Genomic DNA, 15,906 nt, shown 5'->3' with positions numbered 1-15,906 from the left:
TCACCATATTCATTAATCTTCTAAAAAGGAACAAGATAAACCTTCATCAGATTGTAAGCATGAAATACATCTATTACAATGCCTTTGGACATCCTTCGTCATATGGGGCCAAAAGAATTTCTCTTTTAAAAGACCTAAGGTTTTGTCTACCCCAAAATGACCCATTAATCCCCTTCACGTGTTTCTTGAACAAGGAGTTTTCTTTGTGAACCATGGGGAATACAAATTTTTCCTTCTTTAAACAAATACCCCTCATTCACATAGAAACATCCTTGAGGTCTTTCCATACATTCAACATAAGTAGAGGAAAACTCAGAATCTTGATTATACATTTCTGGAATGTGATCAAATCCAAGAATTTGGGCTCCCAATTTTGAAAACAAGGTGTGCCTTCTAGACAAGGCATCAACCACCACATTACTTTTGCCCTTCTTGTACTTTATCACATAAGGAAATTGTTCTAAGAATTCCATCCACGTAGCATGTCTCTTATTTAGCATGTGTTGGCCCTTCAAATATTTTAGCGACTCATGGTCACTATCAATGACAAACTCTTTGGACACAAGGTAGTGTTCCCAAGTTTGAAGGGCCCTAACTAAGGCATACAATTCCTTATCATAGGTGGGATAGTTGAGGGATGCACCATGAAGTTTTTCACTGAAATAAGCAATTGGGTGCCCTCCTTGCAACAACACATCACCTATTCCTACACCAGATGCATCACGCTCTAGCTCAAAGGTTTTTGAAAAGTTTGGTAAAGCTAGAATGGTTGCATTGGTGAGCTTTTCCTTGAGTTGTTGAAAAGAAGACTCTTGTTTTTCACCCCAATTAAAAGATACATCTTTCTTTACAAGTTCATTGAGGGGTGAAGCCGAAGTAGAAAAGTTAGGAACAAACCTCCTATAAAAGCTTGTCAAACCATGGAAGCTCCCAACCTCTCCAACATTTTTAGGAGTAGGCCATTCCTTGATGGCCTTTATTTTTGTAGAGTCAACATGGACCCCTTTTTTATTTACTACAAAACCCAAGAAAATAACACTATCTACAACAAAAAGTGCATTTCTCTTTATTTGCAAACACATTATTTACCCTAAGGATGGTAAGGACAGACCTCAGATGGTCTTTGTGCTCATGCAAGCTCTTGCTATAGATCAAAATGTCTTCAAAGTAGACAACCACAAACTTTCTTATGCACTCTCTAAGAACGTGATTCATTAGCCTCATGAATGTGCTAGGTGCATTAGCAAGCCCAAAAGGCATCACCAACCACTCATATAATCCAAATTTGGCCTTAAAAGTGGTTTTCCACTTATCACCTTCTCTGATTCTTATTTGGTGATAACCACTCTTTAGATCAATTTTAGAAAACATGAGGGGCCCATGCAATTCATCAAGCATGTAATCAAGCCTAGGAATGGGATGCCTATATTTAATGGTGATGTTATTTATGGCTCTACAATCACAACACATTCTCCATTTCCCATCCTTTTTAGGTACTAACAAAACAGGCACAGCACAAGGGCTAAGGCTCTTTTGAACCCAACCCTTCTCCAACAACTCTTGGACTTGGGACTCTATCTCCTTTGTTTCTTGAGGATTTGTCCTATAGGCTACTCTATTTGATGTTCAATTCCTCTAAAGGGAGGAAGCCCAACAGGCCCTTCTTTAGGGAATATATCCTCAAACTCTTTTAAAAGATTTTCAATTTTAGGAGGTAGATTCTTAAGCTCCAGAGATGTGGCAGTACATGTGAGTATTCCTTTATACAGTAGGAGGCATGAAGGTTGATTGAGAACTTGATTTAAAGATTTCATGGTTAAAATGTTCTCATTTTGAATGACCTTGGGAGAAGGAACATCAATCTCTCTCGCCTTAGATTCATCTTTATTTAGCTTTTGGACTTTTTGAGGACTTTTTTTTTTGTCCTCATCTTTCTCTTTTTCTCTTTTGTTTTTCATTTGAAGTTGATCCTCGGCCACTTGTGATGGAAAAAGACGATGAAGAACAAACTTTTTACCTTCTGAGTAAAGGTAATCTCGTTGGTGAGACCATTATGCATGGTTTTCTTATCAAATTGCCAAGGTCTCCCTAATAAGATATGACAAGCTTCCATAGGTACTACATCACATAACACACTATCTTCATATTTCTCTATGGAAAACCTGACCTTTACTTGATGATTGATTGCCAAATCCCAATCTTCATTAAGCCAATGAAGTTTGTAAGGTTTTGGATGAGGTAAGACAGTCAAAGACAACTTGTCAACCACCTAGTACTGCAGCAATTACAACACGAGCCACTATCCACAATTAGAGAACAAGTGTTTTCCAAAATTTTACATCTTGTGTGAAATATGTTCTCTCTTTGTGTTAGTGCTTGTGGACTAGGTTGATTGTTGAGGATCCTTCTAACCATCAAAAGGTCCCCATCACAAGGGTGAGCATCTTCTATATTAGACTCATTGGATTCGTCACTTTCATTTTCATCTTGGCTGCTATATCTATCAACACCCAAAAGAATCATGCTTTTTTGGTAGGGCATTGAGATACTATGTGACCTCTACCAAGACATTTGAAACATTTGATTTCAATTGTGCGAGTGTGTGATGAAACATTTGAAACATTTGTCTTTACCTTTTCCTAGATTCCTAGGTGGCTATTCCTTTTTCTCTTCTTTCTTAAAATCCTTCTTAACATAAGAGTTAGTTTGAGCTTGATTTCTTTTTGAAAAAGATTTTCTCAAATTTTGTTGTTTTACCTAAATGCATATTTGCACTAAATCATTCAAATCTTGGTAAGGTAGAAGCTCAACACTATATCTTATATCAAGGTTTAAGACACTTAAGAATCTAGAAATGGTAATCGAATCTTCCTCAATTATTCCCGCCCTCATCATAAGTAACTCCATTTTCTGTCTATATTCTTCCACAGACATATTTCTTTGTTTGAGTCTTTGGAGCTTGTTCATTTGCTCTCTATTGTAGTAAGAGGGAATGTGTCTCCTCCTAAGGGCTGACTTAAGATCATTCCAATATTCAATTGAAGGTCTATTACTTCTTAGCCTCTCTTGGACTATAGAAGTCCACCAATACATAGCATACCCTTGAAAGCTTAGGGTAGCTAGAGGCACTTTCCTTTCTTCACTAACTTGATGGCAAGCAAAGAGTTGCTCAACCTTCATCTCCCAATCCAAATAAGCTTCAACATCATCCTTGCCTTGAAAGTGAGGGAAGTCTACTTTAACTTCTCTAGGAGTAGGGTCTTTTCTTTGCCTCCTAATGTGGGAAGGTTGATGATAATATTCTCCTAATCTTAATCCTTCCTCTTCCCCATATATTGAAGCTCCACTTCTAGACCCTTTGCTAGAATTACTCCTACTTTTTAGCTTATTTTGGATTTTGTCATCTCTTTTCTATAAAGCTTTGATTTTTTCCTCCAAGAGAGGAATTTGGCCATCTCTTTCCAATTGATCTTTCACCTTGTAAATTGCCTCTTGTTGTCTTCATAGTTCATGTGATTTGAGTTGTTGAGAAACATGTTTTAAACTATGAATTGAATCCTCATAATCACTTGCACTATGTAGGGAGGGTTAACTAGCCATGATTACTAAAAGCTAACTAAGAAATTCTAAAGAAGAAGTGAATAGCAAACTTATTGAATTATCTTCCAAGAAAGAGAGGTGAATCACTTGGATTGCTTACTTACCAAGTCTTTCCGTGCCAAAGTAATTCAAAGAATGTTGCACAAAACTTCTAAAATAGAATTAGACACACACTAACAATTAAGCAACAAAAACAAAAAAGATTTGGAGTCTAACTATGTGGCCTACTTTGGTGAGGCTTGATGTTGCAAGACACAGTCACGGTCTACAAGCGCTTTTACTATTTAAGAAGGTTCTAATTAAGAGATGATGGAACACCTAAGGCTCCCTCAAGACACTTAATTAGTCCAAAGAGATACAAGAAAGAAAACTTGAACAAATACAACTCAATTGAATACAATCACAAATTTGCGCAAACTTTAAAAGTCTTTAAGTGTTTCACTCAACTGTTTTCTTTCTTCTTTTGTCTCACTCAAGTGTTTGCTTTGAATTTTCTCCTTTGTGAACTTCACTTGTAGCTTGGAGTTCAACTTTGGTTTCCACCTCCTACGATGCTACCTTGAGTATTTGGTTACCTCCAAAGAAATCTTCCACCAAGAATGTAACACCAAACCAAAGAAGCCAATAAGGAAAAACAAGAAATGCTTAAATGAAAGACGAGCTAAACTCAAGTGGAATATAAATGAAACATACTCAAAGATTTAACAAAAAAAAACAAACTAGAAATAAGGCAAAGAAACAAGTTAAGCACTCAAATGAATTACCGAAATAATGACACTAGAATGGATTAAAAACAACCAAAAACAAGCTAGAAATCTGCACAGAATTTGAATTTTTAGCCACTGTCAGTCCAAAAACGTGAAATTCAGCCTCTACTTCAGCAATTTATCATTTTTTCATTTCTCAACATTTTTTATTTATTTTTGTTTGGTTTTTTTCGTCCATGTTGTTAGAAAATGATTACTCAAATAATACTAATAATAATAAAAATATGAAATAATATAATAATAATTATTAAATTAATAATAATACTAAGACGAATATATAAAACAAAGAATATTAATCATAGATCAACAATTATAATAATAATAATAATAATAATAAATAAAAGATAAAAAGTAAGGAGTAGAAATATCCTAGGTTGAGGCACACATAGCGCTATCCTTAGAGAGAAAACGCCCCTACTGCATAGGGCTAAACAAATATATGAATACACAATCATATGCGTTTCTCTCCCAAGATACAACAACTCGTCAGATCGATCGAGTGCAACGAAGGATCTCCGAACCTTATGAACATCATTGTCTTAAAGATAATATAGAGAAGAAAGAATAACATTTCAGAGTAAAACTCTAGATTTTGTTGTCTCTGTTATTGTTTTGTTGTTGTCTTTCCCCATGCACCTAGGTGGTATTTATAGGTAGAAAAGGGAGACAAAGAAGTAAATAGTAATAAGAATATAGCCGTTAGTCATTAAAAATATCAACCCATAAATTAAAGGTCTATAAAAACATGAGTAACAGTAGAATTTTTATTTTAATTATTTATTTTTTAAATTATAATAAAATATTTCTAACAATCCCCCATATAATTTAAAAAATAAAATAAAACAAATATATTATCTTTTAAAACAAAATATTGTAGTTCAGTGTATGGAACCTTCCGGGTCTGACCCTTACACCTAGTGCTTATAAACTTCCACCCGAGAAAATGCAGAGACTTGATTGTCTTGAACTACATCCCCTGTGGTTGGGTTTTAGTAAATAACACATACAATATCGGTGTTCATTGTAGGTTCTAATTAGTGGGTGCACGTTACGACCTTGTGCATGTATCTTGTTTCATAAGTGTCACTTAGAGACTTGCCCATGTCTCACAATGGCGGCCCCACCATCACACTCACTAGGTAAACCCTCAAAGGGTGGTTTGTGACACACACCCCTACAATAATTGTCATTGAGTTTATTAAGAGGTATTTTATAAAATAAGCATAATAATGCACATACCTCAACCTTATTATTCCCACAATTTATAGTACACCTTGCTATAGGAATGCGACATAAAATTTAATCAAATTGTTTGGTGTACTTTAGTCAACAAAAACTTCGTTGTTACCTATTGAACTCCATTCCATGGGATTGCCATTCATGTGGAGATGGGTGTCCATTGTTGCAACTAATTTATGCGCTATAGTCTCATTCCCCTCGACGACTTAAATACTTGTTGATGATGCATCAACCCTTTGATAAGCAAATCTGCAATATTTCTTTCCGACCTGACAAAGTCAAGAGAGACAGTACCATGAGTAATTTAGTTTCTATTATATTTGTCTCTCATTCTCATATGTCAATTTCATTGACATTTTTACTAAGAACTTTAAATATAACAATTTGATTGTCAAGATGCTTTGAACAAATGGAATCATTTATGTTTGCATAGTAGATCATGATAGAACAACAACAAATTTTTAACATATTTCCATGATCATACACCTTCATCCAAGGTTAAAACATAACCATAACCATTAGGTGATTTTGCATCACCAAAATCAATATCCAATTTACATTAAAAATATCATTCAATAATCTCAAGAAATTGATCAGAATAAATAACCAAAGATTTTTTTCTCATTACGAGGTATATTAACCTTTACAAGACACCCCTACACTTTGAAATATTTTTAATGTGGTTCTTTTTTTTTTTCATAACTCATAAAAAGTTTTATCACAACCTTTTGTGTTCAAAATATGGTAAGCTGAACTTGTAGAATAACATTTACCATATCAAAGCATTTTTCTTTCTTTCTTTCTTTCACTGCACCATTATATTAACACCATACACTATATAAAGATGTTACTTAATGAGTAATACCATGAGTTTCACACAAAAACACTCATTTATAAAGATATGTATCATCACTTCTCTATTTAATTAATTTTGCACCTCAAAATTTTATAATTTGAATGGTCTCTAACCAAAATTTCTCAACTTCTCAACAATTATAATAATAGCATGTCATAAATCACAACTTAACATTTTGTAATAATGAAAGAAAACTTATAAATATTTTATTACAAGATAAAGCTACTTAACTCAAACAAATCATCACAAATATAACATTTACCAACCAAAACACATGTCTAGAAATAATAATCTTATTGCACTTTGAAACCACTTCATAACCTTGTTGAGCACAAGAAAGTTCTAATTTCATAAACATGAAAAAATCTTTTTTTTTTTAAATAAATGTTGGAAGACAAGTTTAATTTTTACTTGACCATCCCTTCAATTTATCATACGAAGAATTTTTATTTTTATCATCACACACATCATCATAAGCATAATTTCAATTAATTCATTTTAATTTCATGTCATAAACAATAATTTTGAATTCATAAATATGATAATTTATTATCAGTCATTTTTTTTTCATATAAATATCAAACTATTTTTTTTTCTTTGCAAATGCAAAGTTTAGTTCAATTGTTTTTTATAACACAATAGTAGTTTTATTATGACAAATTATTTTATAATTATGTTCATACAAACACTTAAAATATATACATGATATAGAACATCTTTATCAATGGTAAGAATAGACAATATTAAATTATAAATTAATATAACAACATAAGCATGAGCTATAAACATCACACAAAAAAAAATATTCAATGAGCATGAATTTATTTATCCATAATTTCATTTATTGTTACCAATAGAAATAACAATAACTTAGTTTTCTCTCTAAGAATGTTAGAAAATGATTACTCAAATAAAACTATAAATAATAAAAATATGAAATAATATAATAATAATTATTAAATCAATAATAATACTAAGACAAATATATAAAACAAAGAATATTAATCAGAGATCAACAATTATAATAATAATAATAAATAAAAGATAAAAAGTAAGGAGTAGAAATATCCTGGGTTGAGACACGCATAGCGTTATCCTTAGAGAGAAAACGCCCCCACTGCACAGGGCTAAACAAATATATCAATACATAATCATATGTGTTTCTTATCATATGCGTTTCTCTCCCAAGATACAACAACTCGTCAGATCGATCGAGTGCAACGAAGGATCTCCGAACCTTATGAACATCATTGTCTTAAAGATAATATAGAGAAGAAAGAATAACATTTCAGAGTAAGACTCTAGAGTTTGTTGTCTCTGTTATTGTTTTGTTGTTGTCTTTCTCCATGCACCTAGGTGGTATTTATAGGTAGAAAAGGGAGACAAAGAAGTAAATAGTAATAAGAATATAACTGTTAGTCATTAAAAACATTAACCCATAAATTAAAGGTCTATAAAAACATGAGTACCAGTAGATTTTTTATTTTAATTATTTATTTTTTAAATTATAATAAAATATTTCTAACACATGTTTTAGCTAAAAGTGGCAAAAATCAGATCTAGATTTGAAATGGCCAATGTTTTGTGATAAAACAAATATAGAAAGTGTGCAGATAGATAGAAATTGAAACAACAGTAAAATGCAACAAAATAATGCTTCAAACTCAAGTGATAATAATGATTCTAGTGTACTTCTTTTGCCACTTTCTTTTGATCTTTTCATTTGATTATTTTTGGCACTTGCTTGTACTCTTTTTGTCCTCTTTTTCGTTTTTTTATAGCTCTTACAGCAGCTAGTTTCCACCACAAATAAGAATCACCACCACACTATGCTTGATCATTTGCATTTTAATAGAAACAAAAGAGAAGGAAACTTAAAGGAATCAAAAGAAGATTATGAAACTCAAGGAAACACAATGGAAATTAACTCTAAAGAACTTGCCAAGAACTAATTAACAAGTATGAACTCAAATGCGAAAATTAAAAGCACACAAAACACACTAGAAACAAAAATGAAACTTAGGTGATTAAGCAAGCACAAGGAAAATTCCCACTGGACATTAAGATAACAAAGATTATCTAGATGTGAAGGTTCATTTCCAAGGCTCCAAGGGAGAAGAGAAGGTGTATTTATGAACCAAAAACAATAGCAAAACAACAGCAAAAATAGATTGTAAACACACAAAATAGAAAGCTAAACAAAGGTATTTAAGATATAATTGAACTACACATTACTGTAGACAAAACATATGGATGAGAAAATTAAAATGATTGAAATAGATGAAATAGAAAATGAACATGACTCAAACGAAAATGTAAAAGGCACACAAATTCACCATGGTTGAGCTCTTAGGCACAATGGCTGAATGGTTCCAAAAGAACAATGATAAGAACCATATAACCAATAAGGTGAAAAGAAGAAAAATAACAAGACAATCAAAGGAAGTAATGAACAACACATAAATTGAAAGAAAATCCACAAGGAAGATGAACTTATCTCTTGACGTCAAGCTTGATCAACCAAGGCTCTAGATACCACATGATGAGTCCATCTTCAAGAGTAAGGAAGCCAAGGAGAAGCCATGCATAATTGATGAGGCTTCCAATGAGAAGGATTAAGGTGCGAAAGATAGAAGATGAAAGGAGAAGTGATGCGAAAGCGGTGTTTGGAGAAGCTCTCAAGTGAGGTTGGGCCAACACTCAAGGAAGGGGGCTAGAGGAAACGAAGAAGGATAACTCTAGCCTAAGTTGATTCACAAAAAGAGAGGAGTCTAAAGTCATCTCAACAGAGTTTCTCTACTATATTCATGAATGAAAATACAAGGGTCCTAAGCTCTCTATTTATAGTAGAAAAGGACTGCCAACTAGTCCAGAAAAATGGAGGGAAAAAGAATCTAGAATGTGGTATTTGGAGCCAAAAAGAGAGCTGTGGTGATGAAGGATTATCTTGTTCCTTTTTAAGATTATTGAATATGGTGTGAGTTGATTAAGAAAGCTAAGTGAAATCCCCACTGGACATTAAGATAGCAAGCTATCTAGATGTGAAGGTTCCTTTCACAAAACTCAAGAGAAGAAGATAATGGATTGATTCAAAACAAAAAGGAAATGGAAAGCACATAAACCATAGAAAACCAAGAACAATTAAAGGAAGAAGAAAACATAAAATGGAAAGGAAAGAAATGGTAAAAATGTGAGAAGCACGCCACTACAAGGCTAGGCTAGAAGCCATGGCAACCTTGAAGATGAGTGGATGTGTGCCGCCACTTGCTATGCAAGATAAGGCTTAAAAGTTTCACTCCCAAGGGAGGAAACTCTCACAAATGGTTGAGACACAAGAGTGTTTTTACTTCAAAATGTTCAACCCTTTTACATGTCTAGGAGCACCCCTTATATAGAAGAGTTTAGGGGCCTCTAAGCAAATAAAAGATACTTAAGGATGTCTCTACAAAAACCTAACCCTAGCTTCTAGAAACTAGGTCAAATAAGGTTACAAAAATGAGAGACAAAAGACCTAACTATGGTGTGTGCAAGGCTAATTTCGTTCTAGCACAAAAGGAGACAAAGAATGTGTCTCATATGTCTCCAAAAAGTGGCCAAAGTGTGCTAAAAACAAAGAAGACCAAAGGTACATAGGTACACTTGCTTCATGCCTTTTACTTTATGCTTTATGCCTTTGCTTTACTCTCTCTTCCACATCATTTATGCTCCCCAATCACCATGCGCCACCTAGCATTGCTTTCTTACTCCTAATTAACCTACAAAGCAAATAAACATAGATTAGCATGTTGGCTTAAGTCAAGTCAACTATAGTCAATAAGTCAAACCTAGTCAAAGGTCAACAAGTCAACTAAAGTTGATTCAACTAAGTCAACTTTGGGAATCAAAAATAATAAACACAAATGAAAAGGGATGAAGGATTAGTGAACTTCCTTTCTAAACATGCTTAGTCTTCTTAAGCATGTGCCTTCATCCTTGGTTGGGGTCAATCCTTCATCATCCTCCCCTTCTTGGAGAGAATTTGACCACAAATTTTTGAAGCCTTTGTGGATGGAACTTGACTTGATTTGGGGGAGGATTTGCGCCTCCCTTTTATGAGCTTTTGTTCCATCCTTTCTAAGGGTATTTCCCCTAGCTTTGGTTAGGCCATCTTTATTTTCTAGACTACTCTTCCTCTCTTGCTTATGCTTTGGGCCTTCCTTTTTGGCTTGGGAAGAGAAGGAAGAGTGATGTACATCTTGCTTTGGAAGAATTTTTTTGTAGGCAAGTAAAACCTTGGTGAAAGCTTGCCCCTTTTCTTTTTCTTCTTTATCTTTTCTTATTATATTTCTATCCTTATTAACTTCTTGAGGTGATAGAGGTAGTAAAGTTGTCTTTTTCCCATTTTTGAAGAAAATGTATTGGTTGGTATAGCCATCATGTAAAGTTTGTTTATCAAATTGCCATGGCCTACCTAGTAAGATATGTGTGACTTCCATGGGAACAACATCACATAGCACCTCATCTTTGTAGCTTCCTATAGAGAAGTTAATTAGGACTTGTTTATTGACATCTATTTCTCCCTCTTTACTTATCCAAGCAAGCTTGTAGGGCTTAGCATGAGGAATGGTCTCTAAGCTAAGCTTTTCCACCAACCTTGTGCTAGCTACATTGGTACTACTTCCTCCATCAATAATTAGAGAGCAAACCCATTTGTTAATTTTGCACCTAGATTGAAAAATGTTTTCTCTTTGAGTTGGCTCAAGCTCACTTTGATCTTGACCTATGATGCGCCTTAATAACATAGGGTCTTTCTAAAAAATTTTAGTTTTACTAGAGGAAGAAGATTCTTTTGAAAGAGAATGGGGAGATGAGTGTTCACTTTCAACATCATTACTCTTCTTTAAGATCATGGTCCTTTTGGTTGGGCAATTTAAAGCAATGTGATTATAACCCAAACATTTAAAACATTTAATGGAACTTGATCTTTGAGAAGTGGAATGGTGAATGTGATCACTTGGTGACTTACTTTTACTTGGTGGTTCTTGATGAGAGTTAGAAGGGAACTTATCATGTTTCTTTTTATCCTTTTCCTTCCATGAGTGACTAAAGTAGTGGTTGGGTGAGTAACTCTTCCTTGCCCTTCTTTTTCTTTTCAATTGAATTTCAATCCCAAGGGCAAGTGTGAAAACATTTTCAAGAGTGGAGTACTCATACAACTCTACTTGGTCTTGTATGTCTCTCCTAAGACCACTCACAAATCTTTTTATTTTCTCTTTGTTAGTCTCTTTTATTTCAACCCTACGCATTTGAGACTCTAATTCTTTAAAGTACTCACTCACACTCATAGAACCTTGGTGAAGCCTTTGGAGCTTCAAAAGAAGTTCCTTCCTATAGGAGGGAGGAACAAATCTAGCGCGCATAAGAGTTTTAATGTCCATCCAAGAAGCCGCGGGTGGCCCTTGGTCATAATTCTTACAAACTTTATGCCACCAAGTATTGGCATACTCCAAAAATCCTAAAACTACTAGATCAACTTGTGTTTGATCCTTTACATGATTTTCATTGAAAATTTGATCAACTTTAGCTTCCCAGTTAAGGAAGACTTTGGGATCACTTCCTCCATAGAACTTAGGAATCTTTGGAGTTTGCTTCTCTTGTGATGGGTTGCGCCTAGAATGCCCTCTTTTCCTAGCCTCTCTTTCTTGCTCTTTAGCTTCAAGCCTTTGAATGTGCTCTTGGATTCTTAGGTCACTTTGCTCCTTGTCTTTTCTTAATTGTTCAAAGGCTTCCTTCCTAGACAACTCCAAATCCTGAAGCAATCTCATCAATGTATTGTTTTTGTTCAGTGTAGGTGCATTTGATGAACTTGCCATGATTCCTACAACAAAAACACTCAAATCCGAGACAAAATAAATGGATTAGAGGTTAGAAAACATGAAAACCGAGACCAAATCCAACCCAAAATGTAACCCAAGTGTTTAGATCACTCTCCCAAAGTAACAAGGCAAGGCTAGTACTCAAAATCCACCAAAGGAGTGAAGCAAAAACTTTTAAAAACTTGTTCAAAACCTTTCAAATGCAATACAAGTGATTCGGCCACAACATCCCAAGAGTTTCAAGAAAAGAAAACTACTAAGACAAAACAAAGAACACCTAGTGACAAGCAAGAAAAGCACAAAAATAAGGAAAGCTAAACTCTAAAGAAGAAAAGTTTGAGACAAAACTTTTAACAAGACTAAAACAAGAAAAGCACATTTTAAAGACTCTATGGAAAGCACTTGACAAGCATCTTCAAGTCTTAAATCATGCATACACCAAGAAAGATCATAACCAAGTTAAAGCATGGAACTAATTAGCCAATATCACCCAATTCTCAAGTATGAAAAACTAGTAGCATAACACCTAGTGAAAAACACACTTTTAGTTCACCAAGGAGCAAGGTTGCTCTCGGTTTTTAGGCAAAAATTGGTGTAAAATTTTCTTCTTTCCACAACTAGTTTCATAAAATGCTGAGAAAGAGTTTTAGGTGGCTTGGACACTTAGTTCCTCAAGTTTTAGGCCAAAATCAATTTCATGGAGCATACATCAAGCAAGACATAAAGTGAATGCAATATTCAAATACTTGGAAAAATAAGAATAAGAAAACTTCAAGTTAACATATGACATATGACTCAAGCAAAAGTTAGGCACATTTAAAGACTCAACATGACATACACAAAGACACAAACATGTAGCTATCATGCATTTAAACTCATGGATTTGAGGCTCAAAGAGTAAGCATCAAAAGACATGTTATCCAACCACATTTAGGAGCAAAAGAGTCACAAAGCCGAAGTCAAAATTGCCACAACATAACCTGAAAATGTTGTTTTTCGTATTCTCGGCAGCTCTGACCTTTGCTCACTCATTTGATCATAACTCTCTCCACAGAACTCCAAATGCGTTAATTCTTTTTTTTTTGGAAACTAGACTCACAGAGCTTTCTTTTGATATAAAGAACGTTACTTTTGGACCACTGAGCTAGCTCCAGTATTTTTTTCAAAAACGCATACGTTGCTGCCAGCACTGTTTTTATGTGGACCATTCAAAGATAGCTACACAAGACAAGGTTAGAACATGAAAACACCATATTCAAGGAAAACCAAAGCTCTAGATACCAAATGATGAAGGATTATCTTGTTCCTTTTTAAGATTATTGAATATGGTGTGAGTTGATTAAGAAAGCTAAGTGAAATCCCCACTGGACATTAAGATAGCAAGCTATCTAGATGTGAAGGTTCCTTTCACAAAACTCAAGAGAAGAAGATAATGGATTGATTCAAAACAAAAAGGAAATGGAAAGCACATAAACCATAGAAAACCAAGAACAATTAAAGGAAGAAGAAAACATAAAATGGAAAGGAAAGAAATGGTAAAAATGTGAGAAGCACGCCACTACAAGGCTAGGCTAGAAGCCATGGCAACCTTGAAGATGAGTGGATGTGTGCCGCCACTTGCTATGCAAGATAAGGCTTAAAAGTTTCACTCCCAAGGGAGGAAACTCTCACAAATGGTTGAGACACAAGAGTGTTTTTACTTCAAAATGTTCAACCCTTTTACATGTCTAGGAGCACCCCTTATATAGAAGAGTTTAGGGGCCTCTAAGCAAATAAAAGATACTTAAGGATGTCTCTACAAAAACCTAACCCTAGCTTCTAGAAACTAGGTCAAATAAGGTTACAAAAATGAGAGACAAAAGACCTAACTATGGTGTGTGCAAGGCTAATTTCGTTCTAGCACAAAAGGAGACAAAGAATGTGTCTCATATGTCTCCAAAAAGTGGCCAAAGTGTGCTAAAAACAAAGAAGACCAAAGGTACATAGGTACACTTGCTTCATGCCTTTTACTTTATGCTTTATGCCTTTGCTTTACTCTCTCTTCCACATCATTTATGCTCCCCAATCACCATGCGCCACCTAGCATTGCTTTCTTACTCCTAATTAACCTACAAAGCAAATAAACATAGATTAGCATGTTGGCTTAAGTCAAGTCAACTATAGTCAATAAGTCAAACCTAGTCAAAGGTCAACAAGTCAACTAAAGTTGATTCAACTAAGTCAACTTTGGGAATCAAAAATAATAAACACAAATGAAAAGGGATGAAGGATTAGTGAACTTCCTTTCTAAACATGCTTAGTCTTCTTAAGCATGTGCCTTCATCCTTGGTTGGGGTCAATCCTTCATCATGTGGCAAGTGTGACTTGCCACCTAAGCAAGTCACAAGGAATTTGCTTCTAGGCGCATAGGAGAAGCTCGGTGACCAAGCTTTGAGCAAGAAGGATCTAGATCTTCTTGAAATGCGCTCTCCCTCTTGTTGGGCCAATTTCAAGCCCAACTGTTCTTTGGTCCAATTCTGTTCAAGGCCCAATACATGGCCTAAACCAAACCCTATTCTACAAAGCCCAAAATACAAGGCCCAAAAATAAACCCTATTCTAATATTTACAAATAAAGAGTCCTAGGCTAGGTCTTCACATCTTCCTTGGCCCATGTAAAGTTCATCTTGGGCCTTGTATGTGCATTGGAGGCCCATTCCTCTTGTATCCTCCTAGCCATTGCTCTTGTTGTAGGTCCCTTGGTTAGAGACATCTCATCAGCAATGGTATCAGATGAGATTTCATTTGTTAGCTGATTTACTTTGCTTTCTTCTTCATTTGCAGATTGTAGATCCTAAAAAAGATTTCCAATTACAATAAGATTACAAATAAAGAAACATATATGATAAGAAGTCAAAAAATAAAAATAAGATCTTACCAAAGACTTAACTTCAACATCAGTAAAGCTTTGAATGACTTTTTCATCTATGCACACTTCTTTAACTCTGAATAATTGTTCAAATTTTCTATTATAATCATTCTTGCACTCAACTTTGAACAAATAGGTCTTATCAATTAGGACACCCTGCACCAACAGTTTCATAAATCACATAATAAAATCATATTGAAACTGAAAAAAAAAAACTAAAAAAATTAGGAAAAGTAGGAAAATAATTGGAGTTTATAGTATGAGGAGGATACCTCTTTGTCTTGAAGAACAATTTCCATGGAAAATGGAGTTTTTCCTTTTGTGTAATCTTCAACAAACCATAACCTTACCACTCTTGCAACGATATTACAACTTTCCTTCTCCGAGTTGAGTTCTTGTAATGAGTGGGTGTGTTTTTAGAAAACAGACATGGTGTAAGGAATGAGGAAAATTAGACAATAATGAAAGAAGGAAGGTCTAGAGACATGTATTTGTCAAGAACAAAAAACACATAAGAATGCTTTGATTTTAATTTTAATTTTAAATTAATTTTAAATTTAAATTGGAAGATCATACATTAAAAATAAGACCATACACATGCACTGGTTTTGGTTTCACAAATTTAATAAAAATTGGGAAAAGCGATTGTTAAACATATGAATAGCACAGAAGAAAGCAAAAG

At 34.3% G+C, this 15,906-nt stretch overlaps 1 pseudogene; it reads right to left on the bottom strand.

The window, feature by feature from the left end:
* Positions 1 to 2,655: 2,655 nt before the first annotated feature.
* LOC146888345 (uncharacterized) lies at positions 2,656 to 15,523 on the bottom strand (annotated as a pseudogene).
* Positions 15,524 to 15,906: the final 383 nt, after the last annotated feature.

This window comes from Vigna unguiculata, chromosome 2 (assembly GCF_037176805.1).
Source record: "Vigna unguiculata cultivar grain cowpea cultivar isolate G323 ecotype 2 chromosome 2, ASM3717680v1, whole genome shotgun sequence".
Taxonomy (NCBI): Eukaryota; Viridiplantae; Streptophyta; class Magnoliopsida; order Fabales; family Fabaceae; genus Vigna; species Vigna unguiculata.
The sequence above is the reverse complement of the archived record's forward strand: the minus strand, read 5'-3'. Positions and strand labels throughout refer to the sequence as shown.